At 41.4% G+C, this 24,408-nt stretch overlaps 1 protein-coding gene across 4 annotated transcripts in view; it reads left to right on the top strand.

The window, feature by feature from the left end:
• The first annotated feature begins 7,216 nt into the window (after nucleotides 1-7,216).
• Nucleotides 7,217-24,408, top strand: part of DAAM1 (dishevelled associated activator of morphogenesis 1) — a 194,007-nt gene continuing 176,815 nt past the window's right edge. For 2 of the 4 annotated variants that reach the window (XM_032245948.1, XM_032245945.1), the window contains exon 1: nucleotides 7,217-7,369. The gene's annotated coding sequence lies outside the window, so the exon portion shown is untranslated. Of the gene's footprint in view, nucleotides 7,516-24,408 lie in introns of all 4 variants that reach the window. The other 2 variants (XM_032245947.1, XM_032245946.1) reach the window with 2 other exon arrangements.

Here is a 24,408-nt window from a genome sequence, read left to right as displayed (position 1 = left end):
TAGTCAACCCCCACGTTGTTCTTCCACATCACAGTGGATGGTGAGCCCCGGGGCCACATCTCCTTCCTTGAGCTGTTTGCAGACAGTGTTCCAAAGACAGCAGACAACTTTTATACTCTGACTATTACGGGTCGAATTGTATTCCCCCACACCCAATTCATATGTTGACTCATAGGCTAGAGTCCTAACCCCTCAGATCTCTGAGCACTGAGGAGAAAAGAAGTATTGCTGCTTTCACAGAAGTATTCCAGGGGTTTTATGCCAGGGTGGTGACTTTACATGCCACAGTGGCACTGGCACAAGTCCATCTATGGGGAAAAATTTGAGGATGAAAACTTCATCCTGGCACATACAGATCCTGGCATCTTGCCAATGGCAAATTCTGAACCCAACATAAGCGGTTCCGGTCTATCATCTGCACAGCCAGGCCTGAGTGGTTGGATGGCAAGCATGTGGTTTTTGGCAAGGTAAAGAGGGAAGGAATATCTTGGAAACCATGGAGTGCTTTGGGTCCAGAAATGGCAAGATCAACAAGAAGATCACTGTTTCTGACTGTGGACAACTCTAATAAATCTGGCTTGTGTTTTATCTTCACCACTACACTGTTCTTTCTGTAGCTCAAGAGAGTACCCCTCCATCCCAGCTGTTTGCAATGTCCATTATCTTTGAGCTCTTGTTGCAATTCTTTGAGTTCCATATTTTCCTATTCCCCTCTAAGTCTAGTTGGATTACAGAGTTAAGTTTATAATTATGAAATAAAAACTAAATAACAAAAACAAATGGTTAGCTTCCCATAATAAAATATCACATAGCAATCAAAATGCTAATGATGTAAAAAAATCTAATGAGAGGGAAGATGGTGGGGAGTGGAGGCAGAAATGTTAATATTTCTCCCTGGTTTGTTGGCTCATGGGTAATTTTTATGGCCTTAAGTAGCAGTATTTTCTAAATTATTTACAAAGGACATGAATAACCATTATAATTAGAAAAATATTTTTAAAACTTGGGTACCAGAATACAAAAAACAATTTCTTATGGGAATGATCTTGAGATAATTTGGCTTGGTTTTTAATACATATACTTAATTTTGATATGTATATACATAAGTGCACACCAATCTTATGTGTACAGCATGATAAATTTTCATAAAATAAAGAAGCCGCATAAACAGCACCCAGATAAAAAATTGAGCAATACTAGCATCCCAGAGCCCTTTAATCCTTTCTTCTATTACCTGAAGGTAACTGTCACTGTCTTCTAACACTATCAATAACTTTACCTCTTTTAAAAATTTTATGTAAGTGGAATCATACAGTATATACTCTTTTTACTCAATGTTTTTGGGTGAGGTTCCTCCATATTTTCACACGTAGACATAACTTGTTAATTCTCATAGCCAGATAGCATGGGTTGGCAAACTATGGCTTACAGGCCAGCTGACTGCTTTGTAAATAAAGCTTTATTGGAACACAGCCATACTCATTCCTTTATGTCTATGGCTGCTTTCATGCTACAATGGCAGCATTTAGTAGTTGTAACACAGATCATATGGCCCACAAAGCCTAAAATGTTTACTATCTGGCCCCTTACAGGAAAAAGTTTGCCAACCCCTGCTATTTAGTATTATGTGCCTATGCCACAATCTATTTATCCACTCTACTGCTGATGATCAACTGTGTTGATTTTAGTTTGGGGCTATCATAGAGTTGCCAGATTTAGCAAATTAAAATACATACTGTCTGCTTAAATTTGAATTTCAGACAAACATTAAATAATATTTTTAGTGTAAGTATATCCCAAATATTGCATGGCAACCCTAGGCTATATGAATATAGGAATACTATTAACTATGAACATTTGAATAGGTGTCTTCTGGTGAAAACATATACACAACTCTGTTAGGTATATTGCTAGCAGTGAAATTGCTGAGCCATAAAGGATGTGTATTCTCGTGCTTAGCAAATACTAACAAAGATTTTTTCCAAAGAAGCTTTACCAATTTAATTTCACTAGCAGTGTAAGATTTGTTTCTTATCTTTGGCAATCCTTAGTACAGTTGGTCCTTTTAATTTTAACCAATGTGATGGGTATGCAGTGGTATCCCCTTATAGTCTTTATTTATATTTTCCTGCTGACTAGGGAATTTGAGCATTAGGTGGGTTATCTGTCTTTTTCATGGTGGCCAGTAATTTATTATATGTTCTAGTTTCAACTGGTGAACTAGAACAATTAGATCTCCTTTCTCTTTGTCTCTCCATTTGTTCTTTCTCTCTTTGGAATTTGACTTGAGGAAGATGAAGGAGAAAAAGTGGGTTTCAGCATGAAAGAATCTAAACAGTCATTAGTAAAAGAGTGTGTGGCACTGCTGTCCAATAGAACTTTCTGAAGTAATGGGGATACTGTGTATCTGTGATGTCCTGCACGGTAGCCACTGGCCTCACACAGCTGTTGAGCACTTGAAATGTGGTTACTGTGACTAATTGAGTTTTAAAATTTTATCGATTTTAATTAATTGAAATTTAAATAGCCACAAGAGGCCAGTGACTACAGAATTGAACAGTGTAGGTCTCATAGATGGGTTAAGAGTAAGCCAGTTATGAAGAAGCTGATACAGGAAGAACAGCTAAAATATGTCAAAGGAGAGTTTCTGTTTCTGAACTCCAAGGAGCTGTTCAAATAAGACTGGTCTGGAGAGTTTTGAGTGGCTGGGGCTACTTTCACCCCGCCTCTTACTGTGCCTAACCTTATTATTGTTGCCGTTCTCACATTTCTGTATGACTCCATCTCCCTTGTTCTGTTCCAATGCTGGTTTTTCGGTTTTTCTGAGCTCTCAAACATAGTGAAATGAAACTCTTCCAAGTGCCATTTTAGTGACTAAATTGAATAGTTGGTTCAGAATGCTACAAAGTCCTCTCCCTTAGGAAGAACCAAGTTTTGCCATTAAGACGCTGACAGATTTACCAGCTTTACCTGACACCTCTTGGGATGACTTCCAGGTTCACATTTTCTTCTTTTTGGGAAGACTCCCAGACACATGGGAATAGGTCCTGAGTGATCATATTTGAGCCACACAGTCTTGTTTTGTTTGCTATTGATCCATGGTTCAAAAACGTTCAAGTGTGTCAGAATCAGCTGGAGGACTTGTGAAGACACAGGTGGTAGGACCCATCCTTAAAGATGCCTTTCTGGTAGGCCTGTAGTTGTGGTCCAGGTACCTGCATGTCTAAAAATTTCTCAGGTGATATTGATTTGCTGCTCTAGGGACTGTACTTTAAGAACCACAGCTTTAGATAATTAAGTCAGGGACTGTTGCCTGAGATAGAACAATCAGCTTCTCCCAAGAATTTGAAATTTGGAACAAAGAGCTCGGAGTCTGAGTGCTAGCAGAGCAGTGCTCTGGAGAGAAGGTCTGAAAACTACCACTAGTTTATCCAGTTCCTGTTTTTCTTGAGCCTTGATTGTTTTATCCTTTGAATAAATCTCATTACATTTCTTTGTTTTGCATAAACTGGCCATAGAAAGTTTTTGTTGTCAGTTAAAGTGTTCCACCAAGAAAAACAGAAAGGATTCAAAGTAGTATTTAAAACAGAGATAATGTGGTCCAGAGAACTGGCCATGCTGTGAAAGAAGATCAGAGAAGCCAAACACTCAACGCAGAGATTAGCAACAGCAGGAAGCTATCTCTACCCCTAGGCTGGAGGGACAAAGGGAGAAGGTGGTGTTACAGGCTAGGGTGACCTGGAAGAAGCTGGAACCAGGACAGACCAGTCCAACAAGGAAAATGCTGCTGCCACTGCCAGAAACATCACCCAATGCACCTCTCTGGATGTGAAGAAATTCCCTAGCTTCTCATTTCCTCCTGCCTCCAATCTCCCAGCAGTGCCTCTCCATGCTGAGAAGCTTGGGAAAGGTTCCCTATGTTACTGAGGACAGCAAGGGGACCCTGAGGAAGAACTACATATAGATCTGAGAACAAGTCAAGGACTGGTGCTGTTCAACCCTGAATTTCTCATTTTAGTCTCCAAAGTACATTTTGCCTACTTACCAATTTGACTGAGACAATATGTGCATGTATATTCTTTTTAATAGTCTTTGTTAAGAATAAGAATTTTTAATTTAAATGGGTTTTTATTACCTTGTTCCATCATTAGGCCTGACATTTTTGAGATAATCTTTTGGGAAAAATTGCAAATGATATCAAGAACTAACATTTGTATAGTGCTTTTTCAGTTTGAAAAATATTTTTACATGCCTCATATAATTTAATCCTCAAAAACCTCATGAAATATGTATTATTGTTAACCCTATTTTATAAATAAGAAAAGTGAGGCTCATAAAGAATAAATAACACAAATATGCAAAGTAACATGGCTCACAAATAACGAATGGCACAATCCCAAACCTGGGCTTAGCACACAACCTTGATTATTGTAAAACATCAAGCTATTGCATGAAAGTACACCCAAGTTACAAACTTTCAATTCTTTCTCTCTGTTGATAACTCATTTCCTCCCTTATCTAAAACCCAATATCTAGAGTAAAACCTTGTAACCAGCACTGAAAAAGGTGATTTTAAAAGATCAGCAAAATGCTTGGTGGGGCCTTCTCCCCACCCCCTACCTGGGACTGTCAATTAAATCTATTCCGAGTGGTCTCACAGGTTCCTAATTAACAGGTCATATTATGGGATGAGGCAGGGCTTTTCTGAAGATCTTCAGAACAGCAGCAGTTATGTAAAATGCAAAGATAGAAAGTAAAGAAACCCATTTTGACTGAGAATATCAATTAGCTAGACAGAGTGGGTGTTTTCATGAGTTATGAGACTACATGGCCACCTAGAAAAAATTAAATGCAAACATACACAATGATTGTGTATGAAAGTGAGTGACTGTGTGTGTACACAGTGATTGTGTAAGAAAATGAGTGAGAGAGAAAGTGTGTGTGAGTTCCCTTTGGTCTCCATAGAAGTGGTTAAGCTTTCTCTGGTCCTAGTTCTACAGACTGTATTTCTGATGTTAAAGAGCCATCTTTGTTTCCCTTGGTTACCAATGAAACTGTGCAGGGATCAGTTCAAATCCATCACCACTTGCAGAAAATTTTTCCAAGTACAATGCCCTCTTTCTGTATCTATTATCTATATTTATAGCTACGTAATAGGAAGAACAGTTCATATGTGCACGTCTCTACATTTATGTGCTGACAATATTGTGTATGCTGTCCTTTATACAGAGATGACTATGTCACATGGCACATCCCTATAATATTGTTAAAGAGAATGGAATTTTTGTTTTCAGACAGAGCCCATCCTCTCCTTCATTACTGAAGACCCAAGAGAACTTGCTGTAAGGTGATTTCTCCAATAAAATTACTCCTCAGGGTGTGCCTCAATAACATACTTTTATCTACAAGGATAAGCCCCGTCTTAACAGAGAGGCTCCACATTCAATTTATTGACTCAATAAATTTCAGGCTCACTGATGATATTTCCATGTAAAAGCTTTACACAATTATAAAATTGGAAGAGACTTTAGAATCATCCCAGATTAAGTTTCTCTCTGAATATTTTTCTGCCATGAACTGCATTACATTAAGTCTACCCATTAATTAGAATATCAGTGATTATACCCTTGGTCTGATGGCCAGGGGAGTATTTATATTGCCAGGGTTCATTTTAGATACTATTTGAATAAACTGAGGACAGAAGAGTGACATTCAAAGTTATATTCTTTCAGTGGAGAAAAGTGGGTCTGGTCTATAAAGAACAGGCTTGTTAAAAGAAAATCAGAATTCATCACTAAACATCTCCCTGAGCAAAACAAAGCATTTCCTCTCCCCTGAGATCTGCAACTAGTTTCATAAATATTTTTTCACTTGAACCCAACTTAGTGTTGCAGAATGAACGGAGAAAATGAATAAGAAGAGTTCCACCAACACTTCAGTAGGGAATTGTCTGAAATCTTAATTGTGAACCTTCTTTTCTCAAGATGCACAGTCTTGTAGAGATTTTGCTAGTGGAACGGGTGTGTGAGTTGATCCTTATATGGGATTGAGACACATCAAATGCTACTATAATTTACATTTTCAACTCGAGTAACTAAATGCATTGATTCTTTTCATATTAAGACACTTGGTATTCATTGAATAATGAAAAATGGCACGGAAAAAATGTGTTAACAATACAACTGCCTAAAGGGTCAGAATTCTGCTACACACCTTTTGCTTACCTTTAAATAAACATTTAGGTGTGTTAAGAGCAGGGCAATTCTTGCACAGCACGATGTTGTTTGGTTTAACGCCTTTATAAAAATATTTGAAAAGAAAGATATGGAAAATGAGGGGGGGAATGTTGTGGATTTAAAAACACGTGGCAAATATATACACAATTTATTAAAACTTTAGACAAGGACGTTTTCGTCCTGAGAGTGGAGAGCCACCAGGGCGGGAAGTCCGCTGCAGGATGAACAAAAGCATGGCTGCGCGATAGTATTATCTCTGCAGCAGCAGCAGGCGCCCTGACGGAAGGTTGCGGCGACTGTCTAGTCTATCACACCGCATTTCTGGTAGTGACAACGACTGTTATTGTCAGCTCAGCCGACTAAGTGGTTCCCCGCCTTCTGCCGGGTCACCTGGTCTCCGTTAAATGGGAAGGAGAAAAGAGAAACGTGAATTGAGCCAAGTGGGGTACAAGGAGATTCCTCCGCTTTGGGACCGGCGTCGCCCCATCCTCTGAGAGATGTTGAGCGGGGAAAATTCGAGGACCATATTTAACCCAGAAACAAGTGAATCCTCCGAATTAGCTGCTGCTACTTGTGGGGAAGGCAGAAAGTCTTAATCGTCCCTTCCCAGCAGGGGCCAAGAAAGCCCAGTTAGTTAGAGCCTGGCCGGACTACGCGAGCCCCGGGCCCCTCCGGGACCTCAGAGCCCGCGCGGGGCAGAGTAGAGGTCAAGTCAAGAGGCAAGACTGCAGGGCAGCCCTCCCACTCTCCCGTGCGGTCCACAGCTCGGCTTCAGAACGACCACCGTAACACTGCAAAGATGTAAGGCTGGGAGGGGGCGGGTCCTGAAGGGGGCGGAACAAGGGGCGGGGCAGAAGAGCCGAGGAGTGTTTTGGGAGGTGTAGTTCCACGAGTCCCGACAGCAAAGCTGTCCCGGCTCGGCCAGTAGATGGGGACAACAACTCCCAGGAGTCTGCGCGCCCGACCGGAGCGTCCATGCGCAGTGGGAGCCACTTTGTATCCTATCAGGCGAGGAGAGGGTGATGTCACCTGCGAGTTAGTAACCTACGAGCGGCTGTGTAGGAAACTGTTTAACCGGATCCCATTGTACCCAGAGTGCAGAGCCGCCTTTTCAGCATGCAGGGGCTGCTCAGGTAAGGGGGACGCGCCTCCTTGCTCGCCGCGCTCATTCATTAAGTGGCACCGCTCAGTGGTGCGGGGGTGGGCGTGCTTCCGTGGGCCAGGCGCTGCGTTCGCGGCGCGCCCTCCCGCTGCCTCCCCGGAGCTCCCGAGCCAGTAGGTAAATATTAAACCCGTCCTTCAGGTTGGGTCTGGGTGGGAACGGGACCGAGACAGCCTTTGGCTGCTAAGCTGGGGGTGGGAAAATGGCTGCAGCGCAACGCAAACCGAGGCAGCAGGGAGGAAGACGCCCCCCAAGGACGGGGGTCCCTCCCTCCTTTCTTTCTAAGGCGCCCGGCTGGCCGGGGAGCCGGCGGGGTACCACCCGCCGCTTTGCTGCAGGCTCCCCAGGGCTGGGGCCGCGGGTACTGCAGCGGCGGCCGGGACCTCCCGGTCCGGCGGCTCCGAGAGGGGGATCCCCGAGGCAGGCTTGGTGGACGCGGCGGTGGCAACAGGGAAGGAGGGACTCGTGTACCCGTCCGCTTCCGAGCCGAGCCGCTGACACCCTCACTATCAGCTCCATTCGAAAGGGACGGAATGCCTGTAATTCAGACTAAGTTGGAGCTAAATGTCTCAAAACAGAAGGGAAATCGGGCGTTGCGGAGGGAGAGCGAGGTGTTGGCTGCCGGGGAGGCTGCGCCGCCTGCGGACCCGGTCGTGAGGCGCCGCAGAGCGCTCCTGCCGCCAGTCCCTCTCGGGAGGGCGCATCTCAGTCCCCACGCTCCCTTGGCAGAGAGCACCTGGGATGGGGCGAAGCGCCTGCCCTGGAGCCCTGGGCCAGGAGGCGGTGGCGCGGGGGTGGAGTGTCGGATAATCTAATGATTAGGCTCGCTGTGGGGCAGGAGGGCTGGATAATCGAGTTTACCCAGCTGGTGCTGAAAGCTAACAGCTTGTGATCGGCTTGCCCTCTGACTGGAGACGTGCTCCAGGCCCAGATCTCTCAAAGTCCTGGATGTTCTTTTCCTTTCCCTAGTACCTTCATTTGGTCTTTTACTCGTTCATCAAACCCTGCTAAGATCTCAGGTTGTTCACGGACTGGCTTTGCGGAGTTCTCCTCTCGCCCCATAACATATTTAGTGATGCCTGAACTCCATTCCCCTCTCCTGCATCTCCACTTTCTGGAGAGCATCAAGAGCAAATGCCCCCCGTGACCGTTTTGCTCTCGTAGAGCTGGTAGTTTCTTGAGATTCGAGAAGGACCCAGTGAATTGAAGCGGACTTGCCTGCAAGATGAATCCCGTTGCCATGGCGACTCCTGCCTTCGGAATCTTAGCTGCTGCCACTGCTGTTTCGATTCGATGTGGCTCTGCGGGCAGCTGGGAGGGAGTGGCTAGTGGGTGTGGTCAAACGCTCGCCCCTGCCCAGCTGCTTTCTCCTCCTTGCCCCCTTCACAGCCCCAGGACTTTCCCCTTTTTCTCCTAAATAGCTTGGACAGAGTTCTAGACCCCTTTCCCTTCCCCGTGCCACACCTCGTCACTCCACCTCCTTCCCTGAAACTAATTGTTTGGCGCCTTTTTCCTGAGGCAAACTCTGAAAATTATAATTTGAAAAATCTGTTTCCTCTTTCGGGCAGCCACATGATTTCCCCAATAAGGTCATTTATTGTGTTTGAGGCAGCTTTATCTTGAAGGGTGCCCTCCCCTCTTCTGCATAAAGAGAGCTCTCAATTTGCTCTAGGTGCAGCTGATTGGAAGTGATTAGGGACAATTAATAACAGTTGGAAGTCATTGCAGTCCCTTGTGGTTTTCATAAGCTCTAAAGCCAGCCTACAGGGTGCAGGTCCTTGAGGGCAAAGCATGCAGGGCCATAACTAGGAGCCTTGGATCTTACTCTGGCTCTGTCCTTCACTGGCTGCTCCAGGCTGGGGTTAACCCTTTTACTTCTGAAGACCTCAGTCTCCTCTTGGGTAATGAGGGGAAAGGGTATAGAGGGTTTCCTAAAGTTAATTCTAGGTGCAATAGCCTATGATTCTAAGATAGACTTGGTCATTGTCCTTTTCCCCCCCCCCCAAAGTAATCTGAAGTTAAGGATTTAAACGTAGCTTCTGATACTGTGCCATTGGGTAGTATCTCTGAGCCTTACTTGTATGGCAAAATAGCCTGGTTCTTCATGGCAACCCTTCAAAGTGGACAGGCAGCTGTGTTACTATTTGTAATACTGCTTATACCACCACTACTATTATTCCAGTATCTGGACTCTTCTAATTATACTTTAATATTATAAATAATTGTTTAGGTTTTGCCTTTTTATAGATTCCTAATGAATGCAGTTATTTGTAATTACATTAATTGTAATTGACTTACACAAATATTTTGTTTCCCCTCTGCTTGCATTTTATACCAATGTGAATTATCACAGATATTGCAATTATTGGGGCAAGTGTGTATATGAGAGTATATATGCACGTATATCCATAGTCAGGTAAATGCTTGGGATTGCTGTATGTTTGGTGGTTGACACTTACCATCTTACATAGGTGGCTACATCCCCATGAGGAAACAGGATCAGAAGTTGTCACTTTTTATTTTTTATTTTTTCCTGGAACTTAAATGAAAATTTCCGGCTGGGCATGGTGGCTAACGCCTATAATCTCAGCACTTTGGGAGGCCAAGGCAGGCAGATTGCCTGAGCTCAGGAGTTCGAGACCAGCCTGGGCAACACAGTGAAACCCCATCTCTTATATTAAAATACAAAAAATTATCCGGATGTGGTGGTGTGCGCCTGTAGTCCCAGCTACTCAGGAGGCTGAGGCAGGAGAATTGCAAGAACCCGGGAGGCGGAGGTTGCAGTGAGCTGAGATCGCACCATTGCATTCCAGCCTGGGTGACAGAGCGAGACTCCGTCTCAAAAAAAAGAAAAAATTTCCTTCATTCTTCTGCTTATCTACCCTACTAGATTATAAGCTCCTTGAGGGCAGGGTCTTTGTCTTGTCCTTTTCTATATCCCCAGCATTTAGAGCAGTTTGTTCATTTGTAGGTCTTTAATAAATATTTTTAAAATGAATATTACCTAGCAGAACTATGATTGGAGGTTCAAGGTCTGAATTATTTCCACTGATAGCTCTGTCATCCATGGTAATATTCCCCTAAGCTTTCTGCCAAGCAGTTTCATTTAAGCATAACCCAAAACTTGCCTGGCTTAAAAGGCTTTCTGTGTATTTGAAATAGACAGATGAATTTCCTAATTATTTACTTTTAGAATACATTCCCTCACATAGACTATTTCTTTCTAGTTACAATTTATTACCCCTGAACCAGGCATTTCTAGATTTCTCTCAGTTGCACTATATTTGGCCCAGATAATTTTCTCCGGAGGTGTCTGACAAGTGAATAGGGAGAGAGACCAGGACAAAGATACCTAGAAGCTTTTGCCAGGCCACCAGTGTCTCCCAGAAGAGCTGGGAGACAATAGTCTTCTCACCTGAGGCAGAGCCATTCTGTAAACAGATCAGTAGTCTCTGCTGGTTGATGTGAAAGAAATGTGAAAGAACATTTGCCTGATATTTGTAATATGTTACCATCCAGTAGTCGGGTGCTGTGGGTTTTCAGGAGCATAGTGAGGAGGTGTGATAATGAAGAGGATGTTGGTGGGTCACATACTTGGGTGTTGCTTACAGGGGCTCAGTGAGTAGGTGCTAAGGAATTTGAATCCTGGCTTTCTTGTTTTGTGGAGATGTTCTGGGTGTTAAGCGGTGTGTGTGTGTGTGTGTGTGTGTGTGTGTGTGTGTGTGTGTGTGTGTCTGTGTGTGTGTCTGTGTGTGTGTGTGTGTGTGGTTTTATTTGAGCTACATTGTTTAAAAGGCTGCTTTTAGTGTTGGCACTACAGTGCTTAAAACAAATAAGGTGTTTACAAACAAACCAGTTCTGATTGAAAGTGTTTCATTTTGTAAATATTTGGGAAATGTCATAAAGAGAAACTTGAGGTCTTCTGTGAAAACACTTTAAAAGTTGCGGCTATTGGACCAGAGGAAACACGCTTTTCCAACAAAGCTTGGTATCACAGAGTGCCCTAGGTGTTTGGTTCAGGAAATAATCACAGAGTTTGTAATGGCTGTGGGGCCCTCCCTGGCTTCAAGCCATGCTCTGGTATTTCCAGTGTTAAGTCTATCCTTACATTGCTGGAAACCAAGCAAGGTGTCCAAGTTGGGTTAGCAATCTTGTTTTCTCTCTAGAGGGGACATCAGTCAAATGAAAGTTCTATATTCTGTTGTGATTTTTTTCCTCTTTGGTTGAGGCATATGGTGACTTATTTTGGTATTACAATTTCTAACTTGTTAATACAGGTAATCTTCTAAGTGAAGAGCTATCTTAAATACACACAGCATCTGTTGTAGTGGCTTCAAGACCTCAAAGTTTAGAGGAAACTGACTGCACAGGTACTATTTAAGAAATTGGTACTGAGAGCATTTTCTGTAGTTCTGTATGTGGCTTGGGGGTAATGTCTGGTTGGCAGATCAGGCTAGGATAGATGATACCTCTCTTGAAAATGCATTCACTTAGCAAGTGTACTGTCTTTTATGTAGACTGTATTATTTAGAGTGGCTGAGGCTGCTGATAGAGACCAGCATTGAAGCATGAATCTGAAGTACATCCCCCTTCTCTGAGCTGTCCCCTTTTTGTACTCCCACTGAAACGGACAGATGAACATGAGATTCAGGTCGATTTTGGTGACCTACATTTCACTGAAGCAGACTCTTTTTTTTTTTTTTTTTTTTTTTTTTGCAGAAAGAATAGGTTACCTTTTAATTTTCTAGTATCCTTTCCACTGTTCTAGGAGCAGGGGAGAACCAAGCATTTCAGGGAGAGTTTGCATTCATCGTACACAAGTTTGCATTCATAGAACATGTGTCTAAAAACGAACTGAATGTTAAGTCCTAGAAGCACAGCAAGCATACAGAGCCTTCCCCGTCATTAATCTGGTGTTACCAAATACACCCTCAGCTTTGGTGAGCCTGTTTTCCCTCATTGGTGTTAAGCGTTCTTGGTTTTTACTGCCTCTGTGACTTTCTGCAGTAATGGCTGTCCACCTCTGGAATGTGTATCCCTCTGAGTGTCTATTCTCTTGTGCTTTCATATCTAGCTCAGGTGCCACAGCTTCCAGGAAACCTTCCTTGCCTGTCCCTCAGCTTTCACCCCAGCTTCCTCCCTAGAGCACTTAGCCTGACCATACAATACTTACAGTCAAGTATACTGATAGTGTATGTGAGGTGCCTACCTCATGCCAAGCCCTTTCCAATGCTTTCCATGGGCTACGTCATTGACTCCACACAATTATACATGAGAGGTACTTTTATTGCCATGTTTTAGATGAGGAAACTGAGGCATGGAGAAGTTAAAGAACTTGCCTCGCTCAGGCCACACAGCCTGTAAATGGCAGATCAGGTTAGGGACCCAAGCAGCCTAGTTCTTTATACATCTGCTGTTGCCTGGCTTCTGACTTTACTGTAACTCTGCAACTCGAGTTGGGGGAATCAGCTTCCTTTCTGTCTCTTAATTCTCTGACAGTGCTGGGTCAGTATGTCCTGGGCTAATCGAGAGTAAAGTGAAGTCTTCACGTCATGGGTTCTGATTTTCTAGGACAGAAAATGTTGGGTGAGATTAAAAATGTTGCTTTTGTGTATTTAAATGATACAACTAATGATACAACTTTGGAGCTCTCTTTTGCTGTGTGAACAAAAGAGAAATTATTTGAAAAAGGAAATGCTCTATATTACAGCTCTAAATCTATTTGGAGCCTGTCCAGCATTAGACCCTATTTGTAAAGTGAGACAACTTTTCACTAGGTTGAATCCCTCTTCTGATAAAAGATCTTCTCACCCAGAACAGGGCCACAGAAGCCTGCATTGAAAGTTAAGAGGGCCTGTAATTTCTCAGCTTCCCTCTTCCCTATAGTCTTTTAACATAAATTGTGAAAGCTCTTTTGAAAAGAAAATAATGAACACTTGAGCAGTAGTCAAGCATGTAATCTAATATTGGATAGCCTTAGATATTAAAATAAACATTTTCCCCCCTCCTCAGAAGAGAGACTTTTATTTATTTTTACAGTGGAGCAAATTTGGTACAAAATAAACAATTACAATTCTTTTAAACCATAGCCATAGTTGTGAATTAAATGGGGAAAACTTGGGAAGCAAGTTCAATTTCCAGTGCAGTTGGTGTGATTTCCTGACTTACAATAGATCTTTTCCTTTTGGCTTAAAACTAGATATTGTGCCACTTAGACAATATTTAATGAAGACAATTGACTAAAACACAAGGAAATAATAGGAAAGCTGTGCCTTAACGGCATATTGCCAGGAAGGGAAACATGAAAACAAAAGGCTTGTTAGCCATTAGGCTACACAATCATAACATTTATTGAACAGACATTGACTTCAGAAGCTTTTTTTTTCTTAATCATTCATCTTGTTATACGTTCTAAGTATGTCATTCACCTTTAGTAATAACCGGAGCTCATTCTGTTCTATAAATTACACCAGAATTCGAGTTTTAAGGCTACCTGTATTTCTGCTGGCACACAATTAAGGTCACCTATTAAACTGGTCTTTGTCCTTTTTATGTCTAAAAAAAATACCTGCAGTGTGACTGGAAAACATTGCCCATCTGATAGACTTCCTGAATTTAGGCTTACAAGAGTAGATAGCCCAGATCCTAGCTTTGGGCATTGTTGGAGTAATACAGATGCCCATCTCTTATTTTCTGAGATGGGTTCTTATATTCTGGCTTGTTGGCTAAGCTCAGTTTGTTAGTGACGCACAAACCAGGTCAAGGGCATGGGTTAGCTTGGCCTTGTTTTGGAGCCACAACTGCACCTATAATTCTAGTCGGAGTTTTTTCTGCTTCCTTTTTGTTTTAATCAATCATGTTCTTGGGGACTATACTGTACATTGTGGATATATCAGTGCACAGCTATCACTACTAGGGGCAAAAAAAGAGGTGCCATGTTTTAAAGCGAATTGGTAGGGAAACCCTGTGAGAGGCAAGACTGCCAGCAGCTTGCCAAGGAACCGTATGCCTCTGACAGTTGTCCTCCTGTGAAGATTAGGTCAGGACTCTAGCAGCTTCCAAAAAGTTTGCCAAAGTCAATGGCCTTGGTCTTTTTCCTTTCTTGGCAGAATGACAGATGTCATCAATGTGTGTTTGGGTGTGCTACTTCTGGGCTTACTCTTCTATAAAGTTATTCATATTTGTACCCTAGAAGAAGAGTGAAGGATGGTGATTAACATCATTCACCAGATGAGATAGAGTGTTCATATGTGCCTAAGCTTAAATTTTTATTAGTTTCATAGAGAGTCGGTAAAATCAAGCAGTGAAATGTCTAGACACAAGTTAAGTTAGAACCTGCAGTTCTGTAACAAGAGATTTAGACCAGGGACGCTTCTAAATCCCCAGAATTTATTAGAAAACTAATTGTAAGAAATGAAACAGACAGCTTAAACTATTTGAAGAACCTTGTTGTATTCTCTTTAAGTTGGTGAAATTGTAAATATGGAAAATGTCATACATTTCTGTTGAAGGCAACCCATTTAGAATTATTTTTTTCAAATGCAGCTATAGTTAACCCAGTATTAGTGACTGTTATTTGATTTAGGCTGAGGGTGGGAAAAGAAGCAACAATATAATTTCTGTTTGGTTTCCCCATCCTTTTTGTGTGGCAATCATTTCTGCGTTAGAGGTACTTCGCTCAACACTCAGTCGGTAATGTGAACTAAAAGTCAAAGGACATGCAATAAATAAATGCTGGCATTGAAGCCAATGGCTGAGACTGCCGGCACCATGTTCTCAGAAGGTTAAATGAACAGGCCTGCTATTATATTTTTGTATTTTTAAAGTCAAGAATAGAGATTGAACTGGAAATACTCTATGACCCATTTAGGGCTTGAGATTCTGTGAGTAGGTAACACTTCCAACTATAGAAGTTCTAGGAACTGCGGCAGGAAACTGCCTTGCCTATGATATTTTCTGCTAAGGGCTGGTTAAATTTTTTTTTTTTAATGTATATAGTTTTACATTTAACCCAATTTCTTCTCTGACTGTGACTGAAGTTATGTTTCTTTCACACCTAACCTTTTCCTTCTATACTCCCTGCATTGCAATTTGACAGTTCTGCTCTTGTGGCCCCTCTGTGGGCAGGGTGAGAAGGCTGTTCCCAGTCTGCCAAGTTCCATATCCTGGGAGCCCCATCACTGACCTTAAGAAAAGCATGTCTTCCCCCCTTAACCTTCTAACTTAGAATAGAACTGTGAGGCAGCCAGGAGAGGACAGCTTACATTGTAAATCTCCCATGCTCAGATTGTTTTTCTCATGTTGAGGGAAGTAGGTAGAGGGGAGGACAGAGGGAGTTACTGGGTTTCACTTATCATTTGTTTCCCTCTGGATGGCCTTTGTTTATGCTGTCTCTTCAGGCCAGGAATTCCTCCAACAGAAAGCATTTGTACACTCGGGGATATTCATATCAGGGCTTCCTCCTTCTTGCTTTTCCATTTGCTGATTTGCCTTTCTTCTCTACAGCCGGATCTGGAAGGAGGGGTGGAGATAATTAACCTGCTTTTATGCTTCCGTTAGGGTATAAAGAGATTTTAAAACAGTGATGTGGGACAAATATGTGGATGACTTTTCTAATGAGGAAGGAGGATAACGTGGAGTAACTGTAGATTTAATTTACATGTAACTTCTGTTTGATAGAGAGTTTAATCACATGTTTGACACCTTGAATGAAATCTCTTCACCTGTCACTTGGTGCTTTGCAATTGTACAGAGGGAAAAGACACACTGATTTTAGGTTCAGTTTGGGTAATCTTGGCAATTCCTTTGAACTTTCTGGGCTTCTCTTCTCATTTCACTGTGTATTCACATAGAAAAAGCTATCTTCTGGATAAAACTTCTAAATTTTTGGGAAGACAGTATCCTCTTAAAATAACGACCTCACTTATGTGGCATTGTATAATCATCAAAGTAATATCCATTGAGTTTCCCTAAAATGGAGACCAGTGAGGAGGGAGAACTCTGATTTTTTGCCTCCAGTTTTCAATCTTGGCCGCCCCTGCCTTGACACAGTGTCCTGAGATCTTGTTCTTGGCTGGAGCGAACCCCCCACAGTCTGATCCCCGGTCTCTTCTCAACTGCACAGCTCAGGAGTTCTGTAGGATATAAGGGATGAAACTCGACAGGGTCTTTTGGTGATCATACAGTTCTGTTTAAATTGATCATCACTTTATTTTTTTAGTTTTTACTTAATTTTTTTTTCTTTTTTAAAATTTGACGTGACGTCATGAACTCCTGGCCTCAAGCAATCCTCCAGCCTCAGCCTCCCAAGTTGCTGGGATTACAGGCGTGTGCAGCTGTGCCCAGCTGATCATTTTAAACTGGAGTCTGACCACCAGGGGTCCACAGAGTGAATGTAGCCAGCTGTCCACATTTTGCTTGGCCAGCACAGTATTATTTTTAAAAAGGAATATTTTAGTGAGCATTTGTGTTCTGATTTGTCACAGACCTTACCACACCCTAGTGCCTGATGCACAGCCACTTAGTTTATGTGATATTTATCACCTTGGCCCTTGAAGGCATGAGTTTGTGATTACTATCTTCAACTAAATTAAATTGGGACGAATGTCTCTTCAAAGGTTTATCTAGCAGTGGGCTGGCCGATGACCCATTTTTGTATTCTAACCCAGGGTTTCCCAACGTCAGCACTCTTGAAATTTGAAACTGGATAATTATTTGTTGTGAGGGGGATTGTGCTGTGCACTGTAGGACGTTTAATAGCATCCCTGGCCTCTACGAACTAGATGCCAGTAACATCCCCTCCTCCAGTTGTGACAACCCAAAATGTGTCCAGACATTGCCAAATGTCCCCTGGGGGCAAAATCACCCGTGGTTGAGAGCCATTTGACAGATTTTTGGATGGCCTGAAGACTTTAATCGTTGAACCAAGCCTGGATAGTTAGGGATAAATTGGAATTCATCTGGGAAACTGAGCCACCCTGCTGCTTTTATTTATTTGGGCAGTTGGTTAGAGCAAAGTAAAGGTCAGTGGATTAGACCCTTTAGAGTCACTTCTCCATTCTTCCATGACCACAGCCTGGGAGGTCAGCCACATTTTAAGGATGTGTCCTTGGTCACAACAGGAGACTGTGAGACATTGATGCTGGGTCAGTGTAAGCCCAGCAGAGCTAGTAGGTAAACAGCTTTGAAGCCCATGGCCTGTGTTGGTAGGTCAGTGATGCTGTCTGTGGGTAAGGAGGATGAAGCTTTGGGGAAAGGGAAGGCCAACTCTGTCATTATTGTCAAAGGCCAAAATGCTTTAGAAAAAATGCCTTAAGCCTTTAAAAGTGACAGCTTATCTCAAATCAGCAGTGTGGGAAGGGCTCTGAAAAGGATTAGCGCAGTGATGTTCCATTTTTTATTTCTCTCTCAAGAATGTTTTTTAAACTTGACTCTAAAGCTTGGGCTTTGGCAACACTGAAACTTGCCTTGCCTTTCAGAAAAAAACGTTGGTAAGATTTTCAGGGTACAAAATGAAAATGTTATAAGGTTTTAAAAACCAACCCAAGTTCCCTTCTTGAGCAACTAATGCAAAGATAATGCTTAGGGAAGCATATATTTTCATATAAAATGTAAAACAATTTTATATTTCATATAAAATGTAAAACAACGTTCCTTTGCAGAGGGATTGGTGGGACTTCTCAGGGTATCCACGCCTCTTCTGCTCTGTCTGGTCTTGTAGTCCTCTGCCCTGGATACGCATCAGAATGTTCACAGTGGATTTTAAAAAAGAGATGCTTAGAGATTCCAACTCAATAGATGTGGAGTTGGGGTCCATTCTACAGGATTCTTAAAGATCCCCAGGTAATTCTCACATGCAACAAAAATAGGAACATAGGTGAGAAAAGTGAAAGATCTTGTGTTCAGGAAATGTAGTTACAGTTGCAGATGTGTGCTGGGTCGGCTGCCCACCTGGTTAAGTGCACAGCTATGTTCTAAAAATTTTATGTCTGACTGGGCATGGTGGCTCACACTTGTAATCCCAGCACCTTAGGAGGCTGAGGTGGGTGGACCACCTGAAGTTAGGAGTTTGAGATCAGCCTGGCCAACATGGTGAAACCCTGTCTCCATTCAAAATTAGCTGGGTGTGGTGGCGGGTGCCTGTCATCTCAGCTACTGGTGAGGAGAATTCGCTGAAGAAGGAGAGCCAGGAGGTGGGGTTGCAGTGAGGCAAGATAGTGCGCCTGTACTCCAGCCTGGGTGACAGAGCAAGACTGCATCTCAAAAAAAAAAAAAAAAAAAAAATAGCTGGATGTGGTGGTACGCATCTGTAGTCCCAGCTACTTGGGACGCTAAGCCAGGAAAATCTCTTGAACCCAGGAGGTGGAGGTTGCAGTGAGCCAAGATGGTGCCACTGCACTCTAGCCTGGGCAATGGTGAGAGATTCCATCTCAAAAAAAAAAAAAAAAATCATGTCCATTTTGATGTGACTTTATAAAAGTTTTCTTAGAATTTTGTATTTGTGATAACGAAAGGTCTTTTACCTGTCATACAGTGTGTACTACCTAATACACTGAACCTAATGCTTCTACTAATATTGAAACTGTTATATTTTGACAGGTTTAACTGAAAAACCTCTAAATCTATAGATGAATCAATTTACATTTCAATCTACTGTGTAAAAGAAGGAAACAAACTACCCATTCACAGATAGTCAATTCCATGAGCATCCTTGAGATAAAAATTAAGCGGGAGAATAGTAGTAAATGCTCTTCTTCGAATTCCTTCTAGAGAAGGATCTAAAATAATCTAGAAAGGATCTAGGTTCTTTCACAGCTACCTCTGTGAGCTTCCTGTGAGACCTCCTCTGGCTTCATAGACGTGGGCAGGTCTGTTGCAAGTTTCCCTCCTTAGCCTGTTCCATGTTGCCAGCACTACATCTCATGGAGGACCTTGTCGGGAGAGCAAATAAAATGGCTTGGGAAAAAACATTCAGACGGAATTTCAGATCCAGATTTCTAGCAAGCATAGCAGAAGCAAGGAAAATGACTGATTTTTTGGGAAAATATACTGGGCATTTTATGGACTATTCCATCAACCATGGAAACAACACTTTAAAACATCATCCATTTGTTCATTTGCTGTGTAAAAAATGTTTTTAGTGTTGAGCATTTTAGAATGCTGCTTTACGTTCTTAGAGAAATACCCAATTTTTTCCTTGTTTTACTTATATAAAGCTCAGATCATCCTCTGTCTTCAGCTTCTGAAACAAACAGATCACCTGTGCAATAGGTGAAGAGTTTCCCCAATGAAATGCTCTTTGCTTTCCCTGGAAAGTGCTTTCATATTTTGCTTATTTGGAGCTTGTTCATTTTTTCAAAGGAGTGTTTACAACATCAGTTATAGGAAGCTCTACAATCACAAATCAGTTTTTAAGATATTTGTTATGCCTATGGTCAAATCTTATTATACTTTAAGTTCTGGGGTGCATGTGCAGAATGTGCAGGTTTGTTACATAGGTATACATGTGCCATGGTGGTTTGCTGCATCCATCACCCCATCATCTACATTAGGTATTTCTCCTAATGCTATCCCTCCCCTAGCCACCCTCTCCCCTGACAGACCCCAGTGTGTGGTGTTCCCCTCCCTGTGTCCACCTATGGTCAAATCTTTTACCTCCAGTTCTTTTGTTTCCTAAATATTGATTTTCAATCTTGAATGGCCATGGTTTTCTACTGTGAGGGAAATGTGTTAGCATAACATAGTGTTGAAGAAAGAAGGACAGTTAAAGACAGAGCATGAGCTTTCTTTTGGAGATGATGAAGATGTTCTAAAAGTAGTGGTAATAGTGACACATTTGTGAATCTCCTAAAACCCACCAAATTGTACACTGTATATGAATGAATTTTATGGTGTGCAAACTATATCTAAAAGCTATTATTAAAAAAACATTTAAAAGAATCAGACTAAGTAGAATCTGAGACAGATTTTTAGGCCTTAGGGATAATATTACTTTCCCATTTGTTGTCTTCATTTACATCTCAGTTTTTCCTCTAAATAAACAGATGTATGACATGCACAAAGGATAGTTGTTGCAATTCCTTAATGATATGGACCATTTGAGATATGAGAATCTTCGTTATAAAGAAAGTTTTGTTGTAGTGGAATCTGGTGCATGTTTTTCTCATACATCCTAATCATGAGCTAGGGCATTAGAGGATAAAAAGCTTTATTCTATTTTATACCTGCTGTGATGAGAAGCTAAGATTTTGGTGATGCATTTGGCTTGGTCACACTTTGCTTTAAATATGTTCATTTGATTATTCTGCAGCATGTTTTTGCTGCAGAAATCTTCATATTGTAAAAAGCATTCAAGTATGAACTCTTGCCTGTAAAACTAACTGTGTTAGATAAGAAGTATTTCATTTAACAGGGATTATGTAGCTCAAGGTTTCTCAAATTTGGATTCATGATCCTCTGTGACACACTGTATTAAAAGTTAAATTGCCAAATGTTTAGGTACTCACGTGGTGTTGATGGGATCATAAACCCATGTGCAAAGGTAGCCTTGAGATACTGTGGGATTAATTGGTTATCAAATGCTTATGAAGGTGTATTAGTTTTACTACTGCATAATAAATTACCACAAACTTAGTGGCTTAGTAGTCTGCACATGCTGTGGCTAGATTCTCTGCCCAGGGTCTTAGCAGGCAAAAATCCAGGTGTCAGCCAACATGTTGTAGTGTTCAGCTGGGGCTCAGGGGCTTCTTCCAAGCTCATGAATTGTTGGCAGAATTTATTTTCTGTGACTATAGGACTCAGGACCACTAGCTGTGGGCCAGGGACTGCTTTTAGCTTCTAGAGGCCACCCACATTCCATTCTACATGGCCCACATTGGCAGTTCACAGTGTGGATGTTTGTTTTCTTCCATGCCAGCTGGAGACCATCTCTCCGAATTTTTTCTTCCTGCAATCAGCTGGCTGATATTAAAGGGCTCACCTGATTAGGCCAAACCCACCCAAGGTAATCTCCTTTTGACCATATAATGAAACATAATCATGAGAGTAATATCTCATAATACTCACTGATTCAACATTTAAAGGGGGGAAAGGAATTATATGAGGGCAAAGGTAATGGGGTATCATCTAAAGTTCTGCCTGTCATATCAGGTAACATCAGGTAACATACATTATGCCATTTTACTCTTGATGATTATTAAAATGAAAATACAAAATCCAAAAATCATCAGAACGGGGCCAGCGTGGTGGCTCATGCCGGTAATTTCAGCACTTTGGGAGGCTGAGGCAGGCGGATCACTTGAGGTCAGGAGTTCGAGACCAGCCTGGCCAACATGGTGACAACTTAGCTCTTAAAATAAATAAATAAAAATCATCAGAATGAATGGCAAATCTCAAATATGCTTCACGACCCCCCTTCCTAAAATGTCCCCCCCCATCAGATTTACTGCTTCCTGTTGCTACTATGTTTGTTTTATGTGGAGTAAAAATGAAGATTTTGAAAACTTTTTATTATTGAACATTTCCTGTACATATACATGGAGAAACTAATATAAGTAGTATGAGAATCCACTGTGTATCCACAGCTTCATCAGTTATCATTTTACAAGTAAATTTTTATTTCTATCCTCAACCACTTTCTCTCAACTCTGGGATTATTTTAAAGCAAGTTCCAGACATTATATGATATCATGTGAAAATATTTTAGTATATTACATTATATCTCCAAAAAAACCCAAGACTCTTTAAAAACATAACTAAAAGGCCTATTGTCGTTGCTAAAATAATAGTTTTAAAAATCATGAAACGTCTATTCAGTTTTAAAATTTCGTCTTTTAAAAAGTTTGTTCAGCTCAGGATTCAAATAAGATTTGCTATATAGTAGTTTTTTGTGTATCCCTTAAGCCTCTCTAAATCTGTAATGCTTTTCCTTGCAACTTGTTTGAAAAAAAAAAAAAACAAACCCAAAAAACTGTTATTTTTGTCCCATAGAATTTTCTACAGTCTGGAACTCTTGGTATAGCATGTTTTTCTGTTTCCTCTAGTTCCTGTAAATTGGTTAAAATGAAAATAATTGATGTCTTATACTATCTGGTCACTAGAGGTAGAAAAACTATATGATAAACAGTGTGTATTGGTACAATTTACTAGGTCCATGTGCATGGAGATATTTCAAGAAGCATATACATTTAGGAGTAAAGCAAACGTCAGGTTTTCCAGATTTCTATTGTTGAGAACAGTTCAAGATTTTATATACCTGCAGTGTATGAATTAGTTAAATTAAAATTCTTACAGAAAATAGATAACATATAAATATATAAAGTGATGTTTGGATTTGCCGACATCTTTGACCGCAGTGTTTTTGTTGAATCAGGTTTTACCTTCTTTAAAAGGAAAAAATATTCTTAAAGGAGAGAGACATTTCAGTTCTGAGTTTTGGAAAAAGACCAGATTTTAAAAATTTAAGTCATGAAATGGTAGTTTTTTTTTACAGTGAGTCTTTGCTAGTTATTTCATATCTGTAGGCTCTCCAAAGACATGTCTTTTGTCCTTGAAGACATTATATACTATATTTAAAATCTTTACCATTGGAATATTCTGTTTTAAAAAATGCAATACTTTAAGAGAATAATTTTATATGGTTGTTACTAAAAGAAAATAGAAGAAGTTATCTAACATAAACTTCATTTTGTAGGAAAAGATAGCCTTGGGATGAGATAAATAAGAACACAGTAAGTTAAAAGAGTGGATGGCCAACTTTTTCTGTAAAGGGCCAGGTGGTTAGTTAGTTAGTTAGTTTTTTGTTTTGAGACAGGGTCCAGTGCAGACCTCCCTGAGCTCAGGTGATCCTCCCACCTAAGCCTGCTGCATAGCTGGGACTACTATGCCCACCTAAATTTTGAAAATTTTTCATAAAGACGGGGATCTCACTACGTTGTCCAGGCTGGTCTTGAACTCCTGGGCTCAAGAAATTCTCCCACCATGACCTCCTAAAGTGCTGGGATTATAGGCATGAGCTACTGCACATGTCCCCCAAAATGTTCTGAACTACGTGCAAGTGGAGAACCTGAAGAGATTTTTCCTTAACCTCTCTTGATACATGTAAGATTATGTAATTCACTTGATCTTTCAGGGGCTCAGGTATTTTTTGTTTTTGCTTTTTTGAGTTGGAGTCTCTCTCTGTTGCCCAGGGTGGAGTGCAGTGGGGAAATCTTTGACTCACTGCAACCTTCACCTCCTGGGTTCAAGTGATTCTCCTGCCTCAGCCTCCTGAGTAACTGGGACTACAGGCACGTGCCACCACACCCAGGTAATTTTTTGTATTTTTGGTAGACAAAGGGTTTTACCATATTAACCAGGATGTTCTTGATATCCTGACCTCACAGTCCGCCTGCCTTGGCCTCCTAAAGTGCTGGGATTACAGGCATGAGCCACTGTGCCCGGCCAGGTATTTAATCTATAAAATAAGATACACTTATTCCACTCTTATTTCAGTATTTAAAATTAATTGGAAAAAAGATTAGAGCTCCTAGAATGCAGGGTGTTAACAATAGAAACTCATTAGGATCAAACTACTTTGAGGAGAAAAGCAGTAAGAAATATTGGAAATCAACCCTACTTTTCTGAAGTTTTTTTTTTTTTTGAGATGGACTTTCACTGTTGTTACTCAGGCTGGAGTGCAATGGCCCGATCTCGGCTCACTGCAACCTCCGCCTCCTGGGTTCAGGCAATTCTCCTGCCTCAGCCTCCTGAGTAGCTGGGATTACAGGCACGCTCCACCATGCCCAGCTAATGTTTTGTATTTTTAGTAGAGACAGGGTTTCACCATGTTGACCAGGATGGTCTCGATCTCTTGACCTCATGATCCACCCGCCTCGGCCTCCCAAAGTGCTGTGATTACAGGCTTGAGCCACCGTGCCCGGCAAAGTTTTAACAAATGTTTGTAATATTTTCGGCTACTTTTAGCAAAAAATAATAAAGTTCAGGGTTCAGGAGTTAAAGTGGAGTCTTGAC

Source organism: Sapajus apella, unplaced genomic scaffold (genome assembly GCF_009761245.1).
Source record: "Sapajus apella isolate SASKATOON/1434 unplaced genomic scaffold, GSC_monkey_1.0 scaffold59, whole genome shotgun sequence".
In the NCBI taxonomy this organism is placed as follows: domain Eukaryota; kingdom Metazoa; phylum Chordata; class Mammalia; order Primates; family Cebidae; genus Sapajus; species Sapajus apella.
This window is presented reverse-complemented; position numbering and strand designations above follow the sequence as displayed.